The sequence below is a fragment of the Halichoerus grypus genome, chromosome X (genome assembly GCF_964656455.1).
Source record: "Halichoerus grypus chromosome X, mHalGry1.hap1.1, whole genome shotgun sequence".
Classification (NCBI taxonomy): Eukaryota; Metazoa; Chordata; class Mammalia; order Carnivora; family Phocidae; genus Halichoerus; species Halichoerus grypus.
The window spans coordinates 26,460,640-26,481,700 of NC_135727.1; the positions used below are offsets into that span (position 1 = coordinate 26,460,640).

The 21,061-nt window shown below is 36.1% G+C and overlaps 1 protein-coding gene across 3 annotated transcripts in view; it reads left to right on the forward strand.

Annotated features, from left to right (window-relative positions):
• The window catches only part of TENM1 (teneurin transmembrane protein 1), a 774,784-nt gene that overhangs the window by 476,262 nt on the left and 277,461 nt on the right, over window positions 1–21,061 (forward strand). The window lies entirely within an intron of this gene.

Below are 21,061 nucleotides of genomic sequence, written 5' to 3' on the forward strand. Positions count from 1 at the left end.
CTGCTGAGGAGAGTAAGGAATGCTCTTTGAGAAGAAATATTTATACTAACACAGTCTTATTGATTGCAATTACTGTAGTTAACCATTTTCCCTTCAATTAAAAGGTTGTTATGGTTTTCTCACTAGAAGTCATAAGTACCAATCTACAATAGCTTCTTAAATTATAGTTAAACGATAATACTGCTACCAGATTTTCAGGTAGCAATTTCATTAAAGTAGTAGTTATTTGGAAGCTATCAGAAAATCCAGTGCATAATTTCTCCCCAAGAATTCAGTTTTACACTGGGATTTAAAAAAAAGATGTATTCTTATTTTCACAAGGTAAGTGGCTGTGGAATTATATGGATACTATGTTTGGGGAGGTAAAGGAGAAAACAGTTGTGAAGCACTCTTTCAACACGTTTAAGAAAAATATTGTTCTAGAGTCACTCTGATTAAAGTCACCCTCACTTGATAGCAAATTGTATTGATTTTTCTGGATGGCATTTTATTTTGACTGAACATTAATTTCCTTGCTTGAGTGGTTCTGCAGTCTAAAATGTAAATTAACTTAAGAAACATGTACTTTGTGGAAGCACTATTCCTAGAATGAATGGAATATCATGGTAGAAAAAAAAAATTCTATCCAGGTATGGCACCAGTAACTTCTTTTCAGGTTTAACCCTGTTTCATAATTGAAGCAGAATTACCCATGAGGATACAATGAATATGATTCTGAGAAGTAGATTAAAACAGATCTAGACTTTCTTATAATTATAAATAATAAAGGAAGTTTGCTGTATTCTGATTTATTCAAAATGTGAACAATAAGAAATTTCCCATAACTGGTTTTATGGGAGTCATAGAACAGGGGCTGCTAAGTTAATAGATTTATTTTGTAGGGAAGTCACTGATAATGTCAACAGTATGGATCATAGCCTATATTGATGTTCATAATTATCTCTTTTATATGTTTATCGTACAATCTGAATACATTTGAACAATGCTTCTATTAAATGTGGATAACATTACCTATAATATCAAAAATGTGTCTTTTATCTCAAACATTTTAGGATAACCCAACATGTATGTTTATTTGGTTTGTAGTAGCCTGTAATGATAAATAATGCTGAGGGAATGAAGGTAGAGGATGAGAAAGTACTGTAATACAAACACAGTTTTAATATGAATCATTCAAAACAAGGAGTAATTTGAGAAGTTTAAATACATTAGAGGCCCTTTTAAATGTTCTTGTTCAATTATGAGACAAACTCTTATCTTATGGGTTATCTTCTATTAACTGTTACTATGTAGAGAGATAATGTTTTAGATATAAGACTTAACCCTTGGTATAAACAAATCCAGATAACAGCAAGCTCTTTATTAATAGGTTTAGATGGTGTCTAAGCCTATTTCCATTTAGATTTATTATAATGGCCACTCTGGTATCAAAACTTGTATTATATACTCTGAGACTTGTTTATTTAGTTTATATATTTATTCATTTCATAAGTGAAAATAGAACGTTTCAGTCATTTCAAAGTCTGCCCTTTTTTATAGGGTGAACAATAGAATATGATTTTGACATGACAGTAAGGTAATATAGTGTGGTCATTATGAACATGGATTTTCAGACCTCTGCCCCTTATTAGGCATGGTACCTTGGGCAAATTATTTAACCTTTAAAGCCCTCCATTTCCTCATCTGTTAAATGCGCCTAAAACAGTACCTATAATATAGAGTTGTTATGAGAATTAAATGAGTTAATATAACTAAAGAACTTGGAATAGTACCCAAAACATAGTAAGTATACTATAAATGTTAAATATTATTATTGTTGTTGTTATCATCATTCTCTTTATAACTATTCACTATTAAAACTCAGTGTTTCTCAAAATTAACCATTTTGTTCACGGCTGTATCCGAGCACCAAGATCAGTGCCTGGCACATAACAATCCTATCGGGAAACTTTGTTGACAAAAATGACTAATGCGAAGCATTTTACTTGTTAGCTCATTTAATTCTCACAACAATCCTTAAGGGCAGGTCTCAGTATTATATGTGGTATAGAAATGAGTAAACTGAGGCACAGCAAAGAGAAGAGGTCCCATAAGGGTCATTTTGAGATTAAGAGGTTGCATCCCTGAGAATTGGGGATCCCGAGCTTTAAACCAGAGTGGACTGACTCCAGAGCACATGCTCTTCAGCACTAGGTCTTGCTGCAGCTCACGTACTCCTTGGTCTACTAAATAAATCCACCAGACCATTTTTTTCTTATTAAATTACAAAGTAAATTACATTTACCAGGTCATCAACTGCAACCGTGTGTGCAGCTAAGCTTTGTTGATTGGTGAGAGATATCCATTGAAATCATTTATTGTGTGATTTTTTTTAGATGTAGAAATATCAGGCTAAATGCTGTAGCACAGTGAGTTGAGTGGGTTCAAAATGAGAGGTTAATGGCTAACACCGTAACTTTTTCCCAAGTTCTGTCATGACCTGAACATTGTGTGACTTTGTATAAGCCCGTTAGAATCCCTTCCTCAATTTACCCCATCTGTGCTGTATTGCTAACGACCTCAGGAAGGTAGAATAAGAATTTATCAGTAGGCATGTGGGGGAAAGATGTCACATAAGAACTGTAACATGCAAGATGATTTTCAAATGGCTTTCTGCGGTTGAAGTAAAAAAGTATTACATTTCAAAATATGAAACTGTTTCACTCTCCACTCTTACTGAGTCTGTTAAGAGTCATCGTTTTTTTTTCCAATCCCCCTTTGCAGTTGCTGTATAACCCAAGTAAGATCTTACACTGAAACTATTTATTTACTGCTTCTGTTTCCCGTGCAAATTCCTTTCTGCTCTTTCATTTTCCTCTCTTAGCCATTATACATAACCTTTAGATACTAATGGTTGTGTGCTGTGCTGCTCTCAATGCCCTGGGGGAAATCACATCAATATCAATGGGACATCAGTAGATGTTCTGTGCATCACAGCTCTGTAAGTGGTCATTGGAAAACTGGAAATTCAGCACGTGAAAAGACAGAGCTAGGTTGTTCAGGCAACCAGCCCCATCCGCACACCTACTCACCATGTCTTTTGGGTCAGCAAGAGAGTAATTCCTTTAAATAAGTTTTGAGGTCATAAAATCTGGTGAAGGGAGGCACGGAAAGATACTGATTATATGAAGATATCATGGAATGGCTATTGTCATCACTTCCCCATAAATCTGTACTATTTTCCATGTGAATCAAAAAATATGTCCTTATGCTTCATCCTCTCTGATGTTTTGGCATCAGTGATGTATCAGTGCCAGTCAGAAGCACATTTGCTTGAATTTACAAATAAGCCATATGAAGTAGTAGTCAGGAAGACAGACGACCATATGCAAGGCATCGAGAGAAGGCGAGGCTAAGGTACTTCATCAATGGTTGTAAAGGGCACAAACGCAGCTTCTCTTGTAATCTTTGATGTTTTGATCAAGTTTCTCCACAGTCAGCACTTTCTATAAGAGGCAGTAGAAACTCACAGGAATACATTGTGCCTGGGGTCAAATGGGCTGCTGTGCTGAATGAGTTGGCGGAGAGTAGGGATTTCTGGCTCTCAAAACCAATACCATCAGTTAATGACATGGATGTTCCTTTTCCTTTGCCATGAAATTAGAAGCGATTCATACCACCCTCAGGGTATGTAGGGAGTGTCCAAACTCTATAGATGAAATAATTTAAGTCCACAGTTCTCCTTGCCATGACATGCTATATAGCCCACATGTGAAAAGTTGACCAGAATGGGTATTAATACAGAATTAGGAGAGAGAGAATATTGAGCCCAATACTCTGATCAAAAGTTTAGAGATTAAACTATTCAAGAGGGCAAAGGGCCTACTTCACTTTGCTCTCTGCACCAAAATTGATAACATTGATTTAGTGTTTTCTTGTGCCTCCTTTACAAACTGATCCAAATTGCCCTGCTTTCTGAGGCCGTTACTACAGCGGAGTAAGAAATGCTGGAAGAGAGAGAATGAGAGGAATGGAATGTGTTCATTTTGCCTTCTTCACAAAGAAAGTGTAACTACCTCACAATACAGTGAAGAAATAAAACCGAATAAGGCAAATTTTGATTTCAGAAAATTCAACAACTTAGATTTTCTTTTAATGTAAAGAATAGAAACGGAGGGTTTTCCCCCATTAAATCTCAATACACAATGCCCCTTGACACAGTTTACTAAATGTAGATAAACATGCTTAGCAAAAGCCATCTCATTCACTTTCTAGCAATTTCATTAATGCCTCTGTGCCTCAGTTGCCTAGTCTATAAAATGGGAATGTTGATAATACCTTCCCCATAGATTTTCTTTTTAATTAAATGAAATGAAGCATGTAAAATGTCCAGGACATTGCCTAGCAGGTCTAAATCAAGATTAATGATTATTATCAGTGAAACAGAATTATTATTAGGATTATTAATCTGAGCCAAGGTAAGCATAATGAACATATAATTTATCCTAACATGAACTACTTTTATTTCCCTTCTTGCCAAAGTCATCTAAAACAATTTTTTCAGAGCTGGAATGTCTGTTTCACAAGAATCATCTAATGCGTTTGTTGTTTCCTTCTGCCTAACCTAAAATATTTGTAACCTTACCTTTATTTTAGCAATTTTCCTTTTCCTTGGTGTTTTGACCCTTCAACTGGTTTTGTATTTCTATCTGGAGGCCATATCTGTGTTGAAACACATTTTCATTAAAAGACGTTAGAGCTTATAACATTCAAGAAATGACTCAGCATAAAATGCTAAAAAGCATTTTACTTTATCCTTATAGATTATTATCAGTCCTTTTGGTGTCCTGTTTAATACTTATTACTACTTCCAGTTCACTCTCCTGGACCCATTCATGATAATGACAACAGTTTCTGCATTAGCATTGGCTTTGCCTCCTACCCATGAATCTACTAACTTTCTAGCAATCTCTCTAAGAAGGGATCTGGGAAATGGTGGTATAACTTCAGTCTAATTATAAATCTGCCATCCATGCATTTATCAGAACTCTTCTGATTTTTAAAAAAATATTTATATTTTCATCTGACATCACCTTTTGGTGTAATATGTCCCATAAGTTTTACCCCACTATGTTAAGTGGCACTTTTACCTGTCATAAATAAAAGTATAAATTCAATCCAAATCAAACATACTAAAATGACAAGAAGAACCTGTATCACCTACAACTAATTTGCAGAACTGCAGTTAGCACATATTGTTCAAAATGAAGGCATTTTAATGAAAGGCAAATATTTTACTTATTTTTTTCTTGGAACTCTAGCATGCTGTGGATTTAAAACATAGAGTAAGAGAGATAATTTCTTGGGTGAATGAGTAGTGAGTACTAAACATATGTCTTGCATCAAGAGATTATTTGTTTAAAAGGGGGGGAGCACCTGGCTGGCTCAGTATGTGGAACATGATACTATTGATCTCGGGGTTGTAGGTTCAAGCCCCACATTGGGTGTAGAGATTACTTAAAAATAAAATCTTAAAAAAAGAGATTATTTTGTTGTCTCAAGGCGAGGCAGTCACCCTACTAAGTACTTCCTATACAGCACTTTCTTAGCCTAGGCAGAGAAATTAAAATGAGGCATTGTGAAATAAAGATCCACCAGAAGGCATAATAAAAGTGGACTGGACAGCATGTTAGTAATTTTGGAGCTTTACATGCTTAAGAAATTTTAGAATAGCAAGAATCAATCTTGCAAATTCTGAAAAAAAATCTCTCTCAAGAAACCTCTGATTTCAAAGTAAATAATGTGAACTCTATTGCATAAAGGAAATTTCATTCTTGTTTAACTTACTTTCTCCTCATCCAAATGATATATATATAATACATATATATTATATGTTAGGGGAATATTTTTAGACCTACATTGCATAAGTTGTTAAGCTATACTTACTCTGAAGTGAGTAAGAATATACTAAATTAGAGCAATGGCTTTGAAACAGATGGCAGGTTAACCCATTTTAAACTTCAGAAAAGTGGCTGAATTCTCATATAGAATAGCCAGAGTGGGAAGGCCAGTCTCAGCAACAGAATATCTGATTCATCACAGTCAAAACTAAGAGGTGGCATCTTACAAGGTGGAGATGCATTCTTTTGGGGCTTAGCAATATTCCCATTACAGAGAGGTGAAAAAGTACAATATGTTTTGTTAAATATAAGTATATTGGAAAACCCAAGAAAGCACAAATGGAGGACATAGGAGAGTGGCAGGAAATGAAGGTAGTAAGCAGGAGCAGATCACAAAAGGCATTTTAAGCCATGTTAAAGAGCTTGTAATTTATTCCAAGAGCAAATGGGGTGTTTTTATTGTTTTTTATTAAAGCAGGAAAATTATTTGCTCAGATTTACATTTAGAAAAATCACCTGATGGCAACGTGGAAGTTGAAATTGGCAGGCAGGACGATGGGGGTTGTGAAATCGAAGAATTGAAAGGATGAAGACAAATTAGGAGACTACCGTAGTAATCCAGGTGAGTGAGAATGAGAGCATAAACTTCTGGGACTGGAGAAGGAGAAGATGGAGTCAAGAAGTATTTAGAGGCTAAAACACACTTGACTTAGAGACTGTTTAAATGAGGCAGGAGAAAGAAGAGTTGTTTGGCTTACAGACAGGGTAGGTGGTGATGCTGTTAGCCATGATAGCATGTTAGAAGAAAGAGGTTTAAGGGTGAAAATAGACATTCAGGTCAAGATACCTCATACATTGTTAGATAGCCAGTACTGAATGTTTAGAGGTGTCTACCCGTGAGAACACCAAAATCATGGGAGTAGAACAAGGAAAAAAGCGTGAAAGCTAGAACTCAGGGGAACACTAATATTCAAGAAGGCCAAGCACAAAAGGATCTGGTAAGCAGACTGGGAAGGAGCAACTAAAGAGGTTGGAGAAGAACTTAAATGGTGGTGATAGAAGTCCTCAGTGTGTGGTCTGGGGACCACTAGGGACCCCAAGACTGGTTTGAGGGTCCACAGAGTAAAACTGTGTTCATAACAGCATGAAGACATTGTTTACGTCAGCCATTTTTGTGGTTCTGTAAAATACACTTATTTATCACAAGATAACATTATGTTAAAAATGTAATGGTTTATTGTTATTATTCAATAAATTAATACATAAATACTTGTAAAAAGTTATCAGTCAGTTTCTAATACAGTCAGTATTGATTAGATATAACCTACATCAACTAAGTCTCTTTGGTGTGCTGAGTAATTTTTAAGAGCATAAAGAGGTTCTGAGACTAAAATGTAAAGGGCTGAGTTAGGGAGACCAAACACCTAATGGTTCAAGAAGAGCAATTAAATGAAATAAGGGCTAGTTATTGTTTGCACCAAGGTAGAAGCTGGCAGGTGAAGTGCAGCAAGAGGACAAAGGGATAAGGAAATTATAGTTGCTGGTGATAGTTTTTGAAGTGATCAGCCAAAGGATCAAACTTAGTAGGGCAGGAAGATAGGAGATGGAAGCTAACGCCATGCTAAACAAGATGTCAGTCCAAATGTCTAGACACCTTGATGATATATGGCTGTAAGTTTAATAGCTAAAATGAGATGATCGGAGGGTAGTGCATCAGAATTTTAGATTTCTGACTCACAAAAATGTGCAAAGAATGTGAATCCCCTAGATATTTTAGAACCCAAAATATGATTCCTTTATATATTTTAGACCAAGTCAAGAAACATATATGAGGAACTGCTTCTAGATGAAATTTGCTCAGGGAAGACTAGATTCTTGGCTAGGTATAATCTCACAAGGTCCCTGGTCAGACTCATAAGCCCACCAAAGTATGGATAATATTTAAATAAGAGCTCTGCATTATATTGGATCCCCCAGGATAGGCAAGTCCATGTGGAATTCCGGATCACAGTATGGCTCCTCAAGAGCTCCTTCCTTAGGGTTTCTATTGATCTTTTTATGGGATAATAATGAACAAATTAAGAGGGTCCGAGATGACCCACCGTAATTTTCTGCTGATCAAAACCTCATCATAGAATTGCCAATCTAGTGAAATGTAGGCCTTATGTAACACATTATAGTTAGCTTCTAGAGTAACTGCTTACCATGAGTTTCTAAGGAAGGGCCTCACAAATGTCTTATCATCAGGTTGAACTGGTAATGGGAAATCCTTAAATAGAAGAAAAGACATGGGATATGTGCTTTGTAAAAAACAAAAAACAACTCTTGATTCCATTTCTTTTATATTAAATGAGTTTTGTCTCCTAATTAAATTATTAGGAAACCGAAGGCTATCATAATGTGCATGGAACATCAGAAGAGCTTGCTGAGCTCTTAGCTAAACTAGTTGTGGCTGTGGCCAGAACTGAATGCAAATGTGATTTTGACAGCAAGCAATATGTACTGTTCTACCACCTAGTACAGAAGAGGCAGATTTTGCTTTTTGATAATCAAAGATTTCACCAAATCAGCCAGCCCCATTGTTTACGTTGTAGACAACCTTGTTTCAACTTTAGTTCAGTTTTGGCCTTTGTTCACTAAAGGAAGCATCTAGATTCCCTTTGATCTTGAATTTTATCGTAATTAGACATAAATATTAAATATGGCACACAATGATACTGCATAGTGTCCTTTGTGTATACCATATCTCCAGATGCTTTGCAGAATTAACTAATAAAATTATGGAGTTAGATGAAAATAATATTAGAGATGGTAAATACAAGATTTTGGCTTTTACTCATAACAAGCAACCAAGCTAATACCAGTTGTACAGTGCATGAAAGAGATATCAGCTGTCAAGAAATTAAGAACAAGTATACTGTGCTATGAAAGAAAGTGGAAATTTTTGAAATGGAGTCATTTTGTTAAAGATCATTTGCTGCCTCCAGACACAGAATCCAAATGAATCCAAATCCTCTGAAGTTATCAAATCATTAAGTGGTTTCCCCACCAGCTCGTAGAGAGCTGAGATATTTTTACTATCTTTGACCTTGGTGGTAAATCTAACCTCAGTCAGTCCCTAAGTAGTTGAAGGGTCAGATGGATTTTGAACCTAGGTGAACTATTTGGTTTTTTGGAGGTTAAAATCTTTATGCCAGTGGGAAAATGTGGTAAAGCACTGCACATGCTCAGTGCGACTCCAGGCTATAATGCTCAAGGATTATCATAGAGGTCATTGCAGAGATGGCACTAGTTAAGATTTACCAACATAGAAGGCTATGGGAGTATTTGAAAGCCAGCTGGTACAAATAGAACCTTTCTTTGTCATGCCTAAAACACAGCCTGCTCAGGATTGAATAAAACCCAAACAAGCCATTTAGTATCTTTGGTTTCTGTTCCTGACTGCTGTATATTTTTAGTTTAATTTCCCTGACCAAATACTGCCCTTGGATTAGCTGGCATTACTCTCCTTGATGATAAGCACCAATCTAGTCTTTTAAATTAGTGAAGTATAAAATGTAGAGATAAGAACCCATTAGTGGGAGGGGCAGAGAAATTAAATTTTAAAAATAAGAGATTCAATGGGCAATCAGGAGTAAATACATAAATATACTTCCCCCAAAATGATAAAATGAGTTTATAGAATCCAGTAATAGGTATGTCTTTTGACCCAAACAAAACAGACTTAATTATTAGTATACATAGCCGACTGGTGAATATAGTCCTATTTTTATAGGAAATTATAGTGCATGTGTCTTTTGTGACTTCAGTAGGTAGAAAAGAAACAAAATATTTAGATTTCTCAGTGACTATCTCAGAAGCATTCCTGCTAATGAGGCCAAGGTCATGAGCTCAGTCACTTTTTCCATCTTTTAGCTCTGTTCTGTTTCATTGCCAAAGCCTACATTCTCAATCTCCTGTTTTGTTCCATCCCCCAAATCAGGAATCTAGTTTTGCCTCTACTCCCTAATAAAACCTGACCTCAGAAATGAATCTGATAAACTAGACAGGTTTTTCTTGGACACATAGAATTTGTTAAATGTTGTCAACTAATTTAAAAACTTGTCTAAAGATTTTACATAAAATCTCTAGTTTACATAAAATTTCTAGTCTCTCTTGAAAAATAGAAATTTCTGGCATACTGAAGCCTGCATTCACCCATTTGCCCACGCATTTATTGAGTAGCTATGTGCCAGGCACTATTCTAGTCTTTTGTGTGGCAAAAATAATATGACAATCATTGACTAGAGCTAAATAGGGACTCCTCCAAGAGGACCATGAACTCTCCAGTACATCAGAATACCCATCCTTCCCTCTTCACTCTTTCGTATTACCAGCCTTCCTTCCAGGCAGGTATTTAAGCTTGCAACCCATATGATAAGATAATTCACACTGAAGTAAAAATGGCTGTGACAAAGAAAATGTATTATATCTCCCTAAGATTTATTTGCATTTTAACAGAGAAGACAGAGTTGGAAGCCAAGAATGGCAAATATCTGATATTAATGTCATCACTTCCCTATCCCAGACCCATAGAAGATATAAGTAATCAAATGGAACAAACGTTCTTTCCTGCCGAGTCTAGACTGTGTAGTCAAAGTTTACTCAGAAGTTGAAATATATTTGCCATCACTACTTTGACTTAAAGAAATGAGATAATCATTATGAATTTATTATCATTAGAGGTTCAGGAGGAAGAATTATGTAGGGCCAGAAAACACACCTGAAAACACAATACAATCACCCTATTAGTAGATCTGCCCTGTTCACAGCTACGCATGATAGCCCTGAGCATGGCCAACTATCTCATATGTACGTAGAATTGAACATAAAGAACACTGGGCAGGTAAAATTATAACATATCTGCACTATTAGAGATTCATTTCAAATGAATGTCCTATCAGTACTGGATACACAATGTTCAAGTGTATCTACATATATATTCTATAAATATAAGAATAGATATTAATAAATGAGTTCTGAGTTTCTGTAGAATAATACTGATCCCTTAAATCTAAGTCTATCTACCTCGTCCTCCAAAAAGAAATGCAAATCAACAAATAGAGCAAATAAAACCACACATGAGCCAGTTCAATAGCATATGTAGGAGAATGAGAATTCTACACACTTCAAATTACACATAAGGAGAGAAATAAACACCTAAAAGAAGCAGAGCTAGCTCTATAGCCCCTACCAGAGCCCAGAGTCAGACAAAGACTAAATAGAGAAAAAGATAGGAGAGCTGATGCCTAGTGGTGGCAGAATTAATAAAATAAAATTCCCATTAACAAGATGTCCCACCTTTGGTAGACAGCTACTGAGAACAGATCTCAGACCGGCATTTGAGAACACTGGCTACTGAAAATAAAAATGCGGAATGTGCTTTAAAGCATAGAGAACTAGAGTTGGTAACTTGGCAACCACAACTTCCAAAGGCGTAGGGGAACTGACTTGGAAAGAATGTCCCTTGAAGGCTTGATGGTGAAGGGAAAGAAGGAAGCAAGAGGTAGAATTTCAGGATCCTGCAGAAATAAAAGTGAATCACAAAATTAAGGGTTATACCAAACCCCCTATCCAAAAAGCCCTGTTGATTTTTTAAATTGCATTTTATCAAAGGTCAAAATTATAAGGGAAACTGTATCTTATTATAAAATAAAATTTATCGAAACAAAAAAAATAAAATTGCACTTTAATAAAAACTAAGAAACATAGTAACCTGGTAAATCACCCAAACTCCTGACTCCTGTAGGCATACTACTGTTATTGCTGACCTAGGAAAATATTTCAGAATGAACATAAAAAGGCAGACAATATACACGCAAAGTTTTCTATAAGAAGAAAAAATAAGAATCCTGTCAGCTGATGAGGAATCTCCAAATAACCACCCCAAAGCAGAAGAAAATGGCAACAAAATACATCAATCTTCAGTATCCTTAAACAAATATTTGAAGATATGAAAAAAACACTCAAATAATAAATTTTAAAACTCAGAACAGAAATGTGCAAAAGGAAGATGCAAAATCAGAGTTGACTGAACTCGGGAAATAAATTTCAGAAAAAGACAAAAATCATCTTGAAAAAGAAGACTATATGGAATGGTGACCAAGAGAGAAAAGATTTGAAAATATAATGAGATGCAATGATGGAAGGCACTAGAATAGTGAAGACAGTGACATAGAAATAATGAGGTAAAAGAGATCAGAGGAAGTGATTGTTATAGGAGATAGGCAAAGCAATCCGGACTACATATAACTGCCATTCCCAATGAAGAAAAACTAAACAATGAAAGAGAACTAATATTTAAAACTATAATCAAAGAACACTTTTGAGAAATAAAAAGACCTGACTGCAAATATTTAATGGAAAAACCAAAAGTACCCTGGAAATCTGATTCAAAACAGCCAATACCAAGTCATATCTTAGGAAAAATAAGTAGCCTTTAATGATAAAGAAAAAATAATAATCTCCTGGGCCTTGAAGCAGGATAAGTCATTTACAGAGGAGAGAAAGAAAAGTCAGGTTTGGCATCCGACATCTTGACAACAGACAAAGCAAACTAAGAACAGAGCAACATTTTCAAATAACTCAAAAAAGAGAGTATGGGCCAAGGATTCTATTCAAACACATAGTCTTTCAATTATTAAGGGTATAGAAAAACATTTTTAAACAGGCCAGAATTTCGGGTATCCTGTACTCACCAGCCATACTAGATTTGGAATCAGCAAACTTTTCCTGTGAAGGATCAGACAGTAAATACTTCAAGCTTTGCAGGCCCTACCATGTCTGTCACAGTATTCAACTTAGCACCAGAAGCAGCCATAGACACTATGTAAATGAATGAGTGTGACAGCATTCCAATAAAATTGTATGGACAACTGAAATTTGAATTTGATGAAAATTTTCACATATCCTGAAATACTGGTATCCTTTCAATTTTTTTTTCAACTATTAAAAATGTAAAAGCCATTCTTAGCTCACGGGCCATACAGAAAGAAGCAGTGTGCCAGATTAGACTAAGGGTTAAAGTTTGTTGGTTTATGATTTAGAGAACAAGCACTATCCAACTAAGATGATGAGGGAATCTTTGGCAAAAGGACTGATGGTGAAAATTAGATCTATTTAATTGTGGATTTAAGATTATAACAAAGGTGGGGACAAAGATGGAAAAATGGTATGAAAAAATAATATGTAAATGTTATATATTTTGATAAAGTAATAGAATTCAGCTAAAACTGAGAGGAGAAAAGAAAAGAGAAAAGTCAAATAAGCTCATTGTTTGTCACATAGAGGACCAAGATGTAATTTCAAGCTGTCAAACCAAATGGTAGATCAAGCAAGCAGAGGGGAATAAGGGCATTATAAAAGATAATAGCATAAAGGTAATCAATAGAACAAAAATATAAACCTTCTTAAATACCCAAAGAAAAATTTAAAAACCAGGGAAAATAAACAACATGAAGAAATACAATAAAATTAACATAATACTGACATAAATGATATGGTACAGTTGTGTCATATCAATAAATGTAAATGGGTTTAACTCATCTATTACAAGGAAATGATTTTCAAAATAGATCACAAAGCAAAACCGAATTCTCTGCTGTTTACAAGGGACACACCTGAAATAAAAGGAGTCAGAAATGGCTAAAAATAAAAGAATTTACCAGGTAAATGGAAGCAGTACGAAAGCAAGTCTTATAATCTTCATTTCAAACGAAGTAGAACTCAAGCCAAAAACCATAAAACACAACAGAGAACATACTCTATGAAATGCCATGACTATCTCTGCATAAATAACCCAATAACTGATTTTATAAAGCAGAAACCACAAGAGACGCAAGGAGAAATAAACAAAAAGATCTAGTAATAGGAAATTTTATCCTACCACTCTCAGACAGGTCACATGGACAGAAACTTAGTAAGTATATAGAAGACTTAAAAAAAAGCAAAATCTTATGGCTATGTATTGAACTTAACATCCTGACAGAGAATATACCTTATTCACAAGCGTGCACAGAACATTCACAGAATTTGATCTTATATTAGGTCCCAATAGGAACCTCAGTGAGTTTCATAAAGTAAAAATAATGCAGACATTCCCAGATCACAGTGAAATGAAACTAGAAATTAATAAGAAAATTTTAAAAACAGAAAAGCTTATTCACCTGGAAATTTTTTTAATTAAAAAAAAATTTATGGGGCGCCTGGGTGGCTCAGTCGTTAAGCGTCTGCCTTCGGCTCAGGTCATGATCCCAGGGTCCTGGGATCGAGCCCCGCATCGGGCTCCCTGCTCCGCGGGAAGCCTGCTTCTCCCTCCCCCACTCCCCCTGCTTGTGTTCCCTCTCTCGCTGTGTCTTTCTCTGTCAAATAAATAAATAAAATCTTTAAAAAAAGAAAAAAATTTATGTAAAAGGGGAAATACAACCGAAAATTACAAAATTTCTAAGAAATAATGATGAACACATCACGTGTTAAAATGTATGGGATACAATTAAACCATTTATGAGGAAAATTTGTATCCGTAAGAATGAAAATAAAGCTTAAAAAGCAATAAAATAAACTAAAGAAAGCACAAGAAAGGAAATAATAAAGATAAAGCACAAATTAATGGGGTAGAAAACAGCAAAATAATAGAAAAATAAAGTGGTGTTAAAAATCAATAGGCAGACCACAAGCCACCGTAAATCAAGATAGAGAATATAGTCCGTGATGCTGTAACAGCATTGTATGGTGACAGACGGGAGCTAGACTTGCGGTAAGCATGACATAAGGACATAGAGGTCAAGTCACTATGTTGAACACCTAAAACTAATGTAACATTGTACCCACTATACTCAAAAAATTTTTTCTAAAAAAGAAGTGGGGGAAAACATACAAAATAAGAAATGAGAGGAATTTCATTAAAACAGAGGAAAGTTAAAAAAAATTGGTAAGCGGCTTAAAATAAACAATAAAATAAGAGGCACCTGGCTGTCTCAGTCTGTAGAACGTGTGATTCTTGCTCTCAGGGTTGTGAGTTCAAGCCCCATGTTGGGCATGGAGCCTGCTTAAAAATAAAATAAAATGTTAAAAAAAAAAAAAAAGGAAAGTGGCTCCTCTGCCTGGATCTCCTTCACAGGGTTTGTGTAGGATTCAGTAGACCCACCAGCAACGTGCGAACGTGCCCACGTCCCTGTGGACCTACCAGCCCAGTGTGTTGTAAGCTTGTGAAACTTTGTCAGTGAGATAGGTTAGAAAGGGTTATCTCAGTGGAGTTTTATTTTATATCATGAATGAAGCTGAACATCTTTTCATATGTTTAAAGATCTTTTTGTGAACTGTATACAGTTCATGTGTTTTGTCCATTTTTCTATTGGGTTTGGTTTTTCTTTTTTTTGGTCCTCTTTGTCTCAAATTTTAAGAGTTCTTTATGTATTAGGAAGATTCATCTTTTTGAATACATAACTGTACACCCTCAGAAGGACATATTCTAGGACAAAAACAAACTTTTAATTTTACTTAGTAGGTTTCGTTCTGGTAGTGGTCTTGGTGTAGAAATTTTAATATTATTTTGTGTGTCTTGTACGATAAGCAATTGAGTAAACATTGATGTTATTGAGAACAGGGTTCACTGTGTGAAAAAGGAAATAAAAATGTGGAATGGAGGAAGGGAAGAACTCTGTGATATTGGATTAGTATTAGGGATGTAAATATGAACTCATTCTTTTAAAAATATACAGATATAGGGCGCCTGGGTGGCTCAGTCGTTAAGCGTCTGCCTTCGGCTCAGGTCATGATCCCAGGGTCCTGGGATCGAGTCCCACATCGGGCTCCCTGTTCGGTGGGAAGCCTGCTTCTCCCTCTCCCACTGCCCCCGCTTGTGTTCCTGCTCTCACTATCTCTCTCTCTGTCAAATAAATAAATAAAATCTTTAAAAAATATATATATATACAGATATATATGTGTGTGGGTATACATATGTGTGTATATACATATATACATGTGTATGTATACACACATACACACATGTTAGCAAAGCAGGTAATAAAATCTTAAAGTTTTGTTCGATGTGTATGTATCCCAGCTTTGTCCCCTTAAAAGACTTAAAAACAATGCCACCTCAGGGGTGCCTGGGTGGCTCAGTCGTTAAGCGTCTGCCTTCGGCTCAGGTCATGATCCCAGGGTCCTGGAATCGAGCCCCGCATCAGGCTCCCTGCTCGGCGGGAAGCCTGCTTCTCCCTCTCCCACTCCCCCTGCTTGTGTTCCCTCTCTCGCTGTCTCTCTCTCTGTGTCAAATAAATAAATAAAATCTTTAAAAAAAAAAACAAAACAATGACACCTCAGTAGTAATGAGCGTATCTTATGCCCAAACTTAGTTTTCTAAATACACTTTCTATTAAAAGCTTTTTGCAGAAATAGCTGTTTCTAGGTGTGTGGCAGAGAAAGTAAGTGCAAAGTAAGCCTGAAACATATCGTGGTCAAAAGCAAGACATGTCAAAATGACACAGAAACTAATTTGAAGGGGCTCCCACTGGCCAAATTTGAGCTTCAAAAAGAATGATGGTGGTAATGGATTCAACATTGAACAACAAAAGAATCTGTGAGTCTCTAGTAATACTAAAAAATAAGTGGGCACATAATTTCTAGAAATGGACATGATTTGTACTTTAACTCACAAAGGTCCCTTTACTCATAGTCATAATATCTTTCAAATTAGGTATTGTTATTTTTCATTTACATGTGAGAGAACTGATGCTCCGAGACGTCAAGCAGTTTGCCCCAGACCGCACAGCGAGTTCATGGGAGAGCCATCACTCTTCAAGTCTAACTTTTCAAAAAGAGCCTGTGCCCTCACTTATACAAATGGCATCTAAAAATGAGCTCATATAATAGATACAGTTGTATAACTTCCTTCATGAATATATTTATTATTTAATATTTTTATACAACATTATTTTAATGGCAACATTATCTATTATATAGATTATAGTTATTGATTTAATCTATCCCTGTTTGCTGGACATTTAAATACTTTTCAATTTCTTAATAATATATGCAACATCATGTTGAACATGGCTATTTTCAAATCCATTCAAATCCTTTTCTTAGTATAAATTTTTTAAACATGGAATTGCTGGATCAAAATGTTTAAAAACATTTCCAACACCTTAGATATATATTACCACTTTGTCCAAACATTTTGCAACAATTTATACTCCTAGCAGCAGTATGCAAGAGAGCTCATTTCCCTGAACCCTTGAAAACTTCTGATATCATCATTTATTAAAAAAAAAAAAAAAGGAAAGTAAAAAAAGCCATTTTGATTGGCAAGGTTATATTTCAGTGTTTTAGCTTACATTTTTAAATTACCACTAGGCTTGAACATTTTAAAATGTCACTGCTAACTTGCATTTCTTCTTTTGTGAATTGCCTATTGATGTCTTTTGCCCATGTTTCTACTAGAGGGTTCAGCTGATGTTTATTGATTTATCAAAATTTTCATATATTAAAGATTTTTAATATAAACTGCATATCTTAACAATGAATAAAGAAAGAATCAAAATTACAATTTTAAACCATGAGGGAAAAATAAAAACTGAGAGACTGCTATATTCTCTTCCCACATCTCCTGATATCCTGGCAAGACATTTCAGGAAATATTAAGAAAAATTTTAGACCTATTTTCAGGGGTTATATGAGGCTCAGTAAGCTTCCCACAGTCTACATTTCCTTTAAAACAAAACTTGAATCTATTTCAAAGATAGAAAATAAGGCTTTGGGCAACAAAGTGATCAGGTTTAATACAAATGCTAAGAAGGTTGGGATAAAAAAAAAAGAGAGAAGAGATTGTAAAACCGATAGAAAATACATTGCATATATATGACTTCAGTTACATATGACCTACTAATCCAATAAAATAGTGTCCATATAAAAAGATAATTCTACTGATGTTCACATATTTTGAATTGATGGAGGGTGGTTATAGAGCTTCTTGTTCTTTTCTATGCACTTACCTAAGATGGATAGACAAAATTAATTTCAATAATCACTGTGTGGGAAAAGAGCAGAGTTTTCCTCTATGCAAAAGCAACTGATTGGCATAAAAATTTAACCTATAACTTTGGCCTCATTAGACCAGTATTGCACCTAAATTACTTCAGTACTAAATGTCGTTGGATGGGAGAAATGGATCCCATCTTCTCTTGGTCTTGAATAAGAGGGAAGCTAGTCTCTGTGTGTCCTGGGGCAAGCACTTCCTCTCTTTAAACTTTAGTTTCCTCTTCTGTAAAATGAGGAGACTGAACCAAATGGTTGATCTGTGGTCTCTCCTTTTCCGAAATAAGATTTTAATTTTAGAACACTTTTTCGATTCACAGAAAAAATGCAAAGATAGTACAGAGAATTCCCATATACTCCTCATCTGGTTTCTCCTATTAACTTCCTGTATCACCATGGGACATTTGTCACAACTAAGAAACCAACATTGATAATTACTCTTCATTGAACTTGACACTAGATCTGGATTTTACCAGTTCTACCCCAATATCCTTTTTCTGTTCCAGGATCCCATCTGGGACAGGATATTACAGTCAGTGTCATGTTTCCCTAGCTTCCTCTGGTATGTGACAGGCTCCTGTCCTAGATGACCTTCACAGATTTGAGTAGCACTGGTCAGCTTTTTTGCAGATTGGCCCTCAATTTCAGTGGTGCTGATATTCTCGTGTTGAGACGGGGGTTACGGAGGAAGACTGCAGAAGGGCCATTATCATCACATGGTATCAAGGATACATGCTGATGAGGTTAAACTTGGTCACATGGCTGAGTTAGTGTTTGTCAGGTTTCTCCACGTACAGTTACTTCCTCCCTCTTTTCCAAACTCTACTAGTCTGTGGTCTTGTTGAACTCTAACATATCATGATTTTATTATGTTCCAGATAGATCCCCTTCCCTGCACAGATCAATTTACTGGAGTTGATCCATCACCCAGGAGTGCATACTTCACTGGGTAGCTCAGCTGAAAATTTCCTTGGGACCCATTTCATACAAAACACAGCTCTGTGAGAACACTTAGTTATATTTCATAAAATGAGACTCTAACCACCTTCTGCTAATCTTTGTAGAAAGTACACTCTACTTAAAGTAGAGTGATGACAACTTTACAAATCTTAAGGATGCTCTCATTTCTGGAAACCTTTTACGAAGGGAACCCAAAATCTACATCTTCCAAACCTCAGTGATCATGATGACGGAGGAAAGGAAATGAGCAGCTTTGGGGAATGTTGGTGGGGAAAGGAGAGAAATGAATGTCTGTTCTAAATTAAGTCCAGGGTTTGGAATTAGGAAAATTCATGAGTTTTTTTGTTGTTGTTGTTGTTGTTTTATTTTCATTTTATTCTGCTATGCAGCGGTGTAAGGGTGGTTACTGAAGTTTTCTTAGAGACCTCAGTCCCTCTACATCGCTCTCACCAGAAAAAGGCAAACCTCTTCTAGGGCAGGAAAGCAGAGGGTGCAGTGGGCAAATGACCTGCCTTTCTCTACGTCCAAGATGGTCTTGGAAAGGCTAGCTTGAGGGGAGAATTAACCAGGCGTAATAATAATGACTAACTTTTATTGAGCATTTATTATGTGCCAGGCATTTTTCTGGGTACCTTACATGTACTGACCTACCTATGAGGTCCTCACAAGAACCCTATGGGGAAGGGCCTATCATCATGCGAATTTAATGGTGAGAATACTGAGACAAAGGGATTAAGTAACTTGCCCAAGGTCAGTCTGCCAACTGTAGCAGAGCTGGGATTTGAAACAAGACACCTTCCCTCCAGAGTCCTTTCCCTTAACCGCCACATGACAACTGCCTCCCCTTAGACAGTCTGTAAGCTCCAGGAGGGCAAGGGTTTTTCTAACCAAGCAGTTACTGTTGTATTCTCAGAACTTACAACAGTGTGTAATACATGGTAATCAGCCGACAAATAATTATTGCATGAAAGGAAGGGAAGCCTTGAAGATCCTGGTAATGAATCAAGCCCAAGCATCAATGACTTTTCCAGAAGTCCACTGTTCTGGTGCCACCTCAGGAAACCCAGAACAAACTGGGCCATTATAATCTCCTCCACTTTATTCTCTGTTTTCTCCCCCATCTGATCAAATCGTGTAAGGCAGGTTTAGTTTTCTACCACTCATCTGTCTTCCATCTTCTCGTTTATATCTCCTGACTCCCCAACCTCATACAAGCCCTGTTCTTTAATGCTAACTGTGAATAATCAAGTAGTGGAAATTTGAGTCTTAAAATCTCAACATCTAAAACTTTGCAGAAGAACACATGCCATGTATCTGTGGCTATGATGACATGATGAAAAATCAGAAAAGTGAATTTTAAAGCATCAGCTACCATGGGTTGATGACATAAACAATGAATATATTTCCATTTTTGTAATTTAAATACATACAGGGTTGGGGCACCTGGGTGGCTCAGTCGGTTAAGCATCTGCCTTCGGCTCAGGTCATGATCCCAGAGTCCTGGGATAGAGCCCCACATCGGGCTCCCTGCTCAGCGGGGAGTCTGTTTTTCCCCCTCCCTCTACCTGCCACTCTGCCTACTTGTGCTGTCTGTCTGTAAAATAAATAAATAAAATCTTTAAAAAAAATACAGGGCAAATGGTAAGAGGAGGAGAGAGCTTTGGTATAGGTCTATTTCTCATTCTCCATATTCACCGGTTTTATCTGGATCTTTTAAAAGAATATGGATATTATTACAAATAAGCACTCAAGCCAGCCATCAATAATGATGAAGTAATAGGCAATAATTTGGACCATAGTGCAAGGGAGAATTTGCTGAGCAGAAAACGAAGTAGAATGGAAAGAAAAAGAAAATTTTAAAGAAGAATGAAAAAGTGCTGATTTGTGGCTACATGGATATTTTTGCTGCATTATTCATTAAATGATTCTTTTTGAAAAAAATTTATCCCGTCATTATGCCTCTGATTCCTCCTGACTCCACAAAGCAAATAATAATACAAAAGTAAGACTTGAGTTATGGAGAACACTTATTGGTGCTGTGACTTGAGCTGAAAACACTAAATAATTGTGTCTGTCTGATAAGGAATACACAGATGGGCCTGTTATGCAACTGCAAATGGAGATCATATATTACACCTGTGATAAGG